General features: G+C 46.9%; 1 long non-coding RNA gene across 1 annotated transcript; it reads right to left on the bottom strand.

Annotated features, from left to right (window-relative positions):
• Positions 1-1,668: 1,668 nt before the first annotated feature.
• Positions 1,669-4,525, bottom strand: LOC142302413 (uncharacterized). Its single transcript, XR_012752957.1, has 4 exons — positions 3,932-4,525; positions 3,327-3,812; positions 3,122-3,206; positions 1,669-1,779 (listed from the first exon to the last, which is right to left on the bottom strand). It is a non-coding gene; the product is annotated as an uncharacterized LOC142302413 (long non-coding RNA).
• Positions 4,526-5,006: the final 481 nt, after the last annotated feature.

The raw sequence follows: 5,006 nt of genomic DNA, 5'->3' as shown, positions 1-5,006 counted from the left end.
AACCCCCGATCACAGCCGCGGTCTTCCCCCCTTTGCCCGCAACATTGACAGCCACGAGCCAAACATGGCAGGCCTGGGAGCCGCAGGTTGGAGTCCCCTGGTCTACAGGAACAGGGAGCTTTCGTGCGGCCTCTTATTCTCAGCAGTGATGGGGATCGGGAATTTAAGCCTCCACCAGTTACACTTCTATGGATGACTTGTAATGTTCACCATGAAGACAAGCTCTGCCTATATGTTACTGTGTAATATGGATGTCAGGCAGTAGTCCTCCACTTGAGACCTCCTAATGCTGGAAAGACATTGATAAGTGGAGCTCTCATGGGGTTTCTGGCCATTTCTGCCTGTGATAAAAACTAATTCGAGGGTGTTTTGTAGGCAGAAGCTTGGAGGGAAATAAGTCTGCTTCTATGATGGGATGAATCTGATTATTGTTATCAGGCAGGAGCCATAAACTCAGTCTGAGGGAAGAAAATCATGGCCGACCAGAAACCCTCTGATCAGTATATACAATATATTATGAGGCGTCTACTCTGTATACAGAACATGTGTATGGCAGCTGGGAACAAGCGGGGGTTACATATATAAAAGACAGTAACACTATTACAATACTGCACCCCAATATATCCTGGGGTCACCACCTTCCATACTAAATATGCAGATGAAGGAGACTCGTACACACGGCCGGTTATAATAATAATAATAATATTTATTCACTCATATAGCGCCATTAATTCCTCAGCGCTTTACATCCTATCAGTAATGTCTTTGGAGTGTGGGAGGAAACCGGAGACCCCGGAGGAAACCCACGCAAACACGGGGAGAACATACAAACTCCTTGCAGATGTTGTCCTTGGTGGGATTTGAACCCAGGACCCCAGCAAGACTGCAGTGCTAACCACTGAGCCACCGTGCCGCCCATGTGCTGGATAATGGCAGCATGTGCCGTCGATCGTGGTGGACGCAGCAGAAGAGTCACTTACTCTGTGATTACATCTGACTGCGGAAAGTAATGAGAACAGAGACCGAGCCCGGAATCTGCCCTGTACTGAGGAGCGTCATCTGCTCCTGACATGGCGGCCGCCACATCATTGACTTGTCATGGTCGTCTTCCCTGGCCGTACCCCATCTTCATTGTGGGGGCATAGCGGACCCCCCCGCTCTGGAGCAGTGATCTGTAGGAAGAAGAAACAGAACTGGTCATGGAGTAGCCGAATATTACACATCAGAGAGGGGCACACGATTTACCCCCGGTCACCACCAGTTATTATATTCATCTTACCTGGAATATATTGGGGTCCATGGGTCCCGCGTCTTGGGGGTTGTTCTTGTTCTTGTTCACACCCCTGTGTACAAAATAACAGAATACGCTTTATAATTCTGCATTGATTAATCTCATACTATATTTTTCGGAGGTGGAGCTCAGTTTTTCTGATACACAGCTCTGAATTCTCTGTCACTGGTCATAAATCTGGGTACCACTAGGGGGAGCAGTGGAGCCTGTGCATTGTGGTGAATGGGAGCTCCCCCTAGTGGTGGCTGCATGCAGATTACTAATGGTTACTTCTCCTCTCATCTTCCAGGAGAATCTTCACTACTCTGTGTCAACACAATGTGGCGTCATGGCCGCTGTTTTTATCAGCTCCTGTCATTACTCACATTACACACTGGTGATCTTACCTTATATAAGGTTTTGTGGTCGCATGATGTGATCCGTCTCTGGTCGGGAGTCACTGCTGAGATCAGGTGAGGGTCGGACTCTGCGCCTCGCTTTGTCCATTACTTTGGTGAAACAGAAAACACAAAAATATATTTATACAAAAAGTGACAGAACATCAGTATACAATGAGGATACAATGAGACAGACGCTCAAACATATCTGACAGGAAACCTGGCCGTATACATAGCAACCAATCAGAATGCAGCTTTCATTCCACCAGAGATATTTAAGGCTTTTTCATGGATGTGACCCAGTGGCGTAACTACAGTTTGATGGACCCTAATGCAATATTTGGACCTAGGCCCCCCCCCCCCAACTTTCCTATGTTCCACTATGCATCTTTCCCTCACCACCTGGTTTTCCTATGTTGTGTTATGCATCGTTCCCTCACAACCCAGCTTTCCCATGCTCTGTTATACATCATTCCCTCAACACTAAGGTTTTCCATGCTCTGCTATATATCTTTCCTTCAGGAGCCGGCTTTCTCATGCTCTGCTATACATCTTTCCTTTAGCACCCAACTTTCCCATGCTCTGATATGCATCTTTACCTCATCACCCAGCTTTTCCATGCTCTGCTATACATCTTTCCCTCAACACCCAGCTTTCCCATGATATCATAGTATGGGAAAGCTGGGTTCTGAGAGAAAGAAGTATAGCAGAGTATGGAAAGCTGGGTTCTGAGAGAAAGATGTATAGCAGAGTATGGAAAGCTGGGTTCTGATAGAAAGAGGTAGAGCAGAGCATAGAAATCTGGGTGAGGAAGGAAAGACCCTCTTTCCCTCAACAATCAGCTTTCCCATCCCATGCTTGTATCTTTGTCCCCCATCTTTGTATATGTGTCCACATCCTGTTATTACATGGCCCCCATCCTGGTATTGCATGGCCCCAATCCTGATATTACATAGCCTCCCTCCTGGTATTACTTGGTCCCATTCTGGTATGATATGGCCCCCATGTTGGTATTATATGGCCCCCCCATCCTAGTATTACGTGGACCTATCCGGTTGTTTCATGGCCCCATCCTATTATTTTATGGCTCCCATCCTGGTATTACATGGCCCCCATCCTGGTATTACATGACCCCCATCCTGGTATTACGTGGCCCCCATCCTGGTATTACGTGGCCCCCATCCTTGTATTACATGGCCCCCATCCTGGTATTATATGGCCCCCATCCTGGTATTACATGGCCCCTATCCTGGTATTACATGACCCCCATCCTGGTGTTATATAGTTCTGCCCCTGATGTGACCCCTGTCCTCTGATTGTCCCTGATATGTTCCCAGCAAGGAATCTGGAACTTTTTGTAAATAATGAAGGAAAAATCCCCTTTTACTGGAAAGTTAAATATAATGAGAAGATATGAGACTACAAATTATTAATCCTGTAAGAAGGAACTTACGTGATTTAGGGTTTGCTGAGGGTGTCCATTGTGATCCATCTCTGGGCCTCCAAGATGGCGAATTTACTCGCTTTGTACTCTTTTTCTAATAAAAAGTAAAAACAATGACGATCAGACGCCCCCAATAATGGCAGCACCCCCCCCCAGCTACCATATTTCTACATTCACTATATTGAGGCATAATGGAAATTCCATGGTTACTTACCCGTGCAGACTTGTCTCTGGGCCCAGGGTTGTTCCTATGTGAAGGTCGGGGCGGTCTTTTGGACAGTCATAGACTCTACATGTCGTTTATAGACAGGAGTCATTTCTGATAGACTCTACATGTCGTTTATAGACGTGGAGTCATTTCCTGACCTGTTTTAGAAATTCACTGACCCTGCCGTTCGGCAGGCAGGATAGTAGATGAGCTCTTATCTTCTCATGCTGGAACTGAGCTGTGGGGTCACCACCATTTGCCAAAAACTAGTAGGCAAACGCTGTAGCAAACACCCCACAGTCGTAGCAATTTTTCTGTTGATCCACATTGAGAAAGCTCAGATGTTTCAGGGGCTCGTCGGCCACTTCATTGTACATGTTGATAATCTGCTGACTGATAGATATTGACAGTTTTCTAGTATTGAAGCGGCGTCCATTGTGATCCATCTCTGGGCCTCCAAGATGGCGAATTTACTCACTTTGTGCTCTTTTTCTAATAAAAAGTAAAAACAATGACGATCAGATTCCCCCAATAAATGCAGTCCCCCCCACAGCCACTATATTTCTACATTCACTATATTGAGGCAGAATGGAAATTCCATGGCTACTTACCCGTGCAGACTTGTCTCTGGGCCCAGGGTTATGCCCGGTTGAAGGTCGGGCGGTCTTTTGGACCGTCATAGACTCTACATGTCGTTTATAGACATGGAGTCATTTCCTGACCTTTTTTGGAAATTCACTGATCCTGCCGTTCTGCAGGCAGGATAGTAGATGAGCTCTTATCTTCTGATGCTGGAACTGAGCTGTGGGGTCACCGCCATTTGCCAAAAACTCGTAGGCAAATGCTGTAGCAAACACCCCGCAGTCATAGCCGTTTTTCTGTTGATCCACATTGAGAAAGCTCAGATGTTTTAGGGGCTCCTTGAGCACTTCATTGTACATGTTTATAATCTGCTGACGGATGGATGGAGACAGTCTTCTAGTATTGATGCTGTCGGCCACCAAGATTTTGCCATCTTTGAAGCAGGTAGTCAGCCAGTGCACCCTTTCCTCATCATAGTGGATCTGTACGGCATTCTTCAGTACGCTGCACCCTGGCACTAAAAGAACAGCCGGGGGATGCAGGCCATCAAAACCCTCAAACTGATTCTGCAGCAGCTCCTGGGCCATGCTAATGATGTCATCATCCAGCATGCCCGCCGGGCCTCTGCTCCTAAGGATGAGTAATTGCTCTGGAGAAAGGTTGTCCTCCTGATTCCTGAAATTAGTCATCTCGACTGGTGGAGTCTTCTGGTCCGGGGATCCTTCTCTACATAGATCCGTAAAGTTTTCTGTAGCGGCTCTTTTTGCCGGTGGCAGCATCTCGGACTGAATGTCCTCGGATGTTGATGCTTTTCTTTTCAGACTGTCCCGGGGTCTTTCTTCTGGCAGCCTCTCGTGTGTATCTCCAGCACATTCTGGATGTGCAGGATTCTCTCCACTTTCTGTAATGCTGGAAGTGGATCCAGTATCACCTACTGTGTAGGTTGGGCTCTTCTCACCTCTGTCTTGGCTGATGACGTTGTCGTCACGTCTTTTTCTTGCAACCAACCTGAAGCTCCTGATCGCTGGAACGGTGGCGGATTTCATGGCCAGGAAGAAATTTCCCATCAGTGTTGTCCTCTTGCGATAGGATTTCTTGAATTGG

This window comes from Anomaloglossus baeobatrachus, chromosome 1 (assembly GCF_048569485.1).
Source record: "Anomaloglossus baeobatrachus isolate aAnoBae1 chromosome 1, aAnoBae1.hap1, whole genome shotgun sequence".
In the NCBI taxonomy this organism is placed as follows: Eukaryota; Metazoa; Chordata; class Amphibia; order Anura; family Aromobatidae; genus Anomaloglossus; species Anomaloglossus baeobatrachus.
Note: the sequence above shows the minus strand (reverse complement) of the source record. Positions and strands in the feature narration are given on the sequence as shown.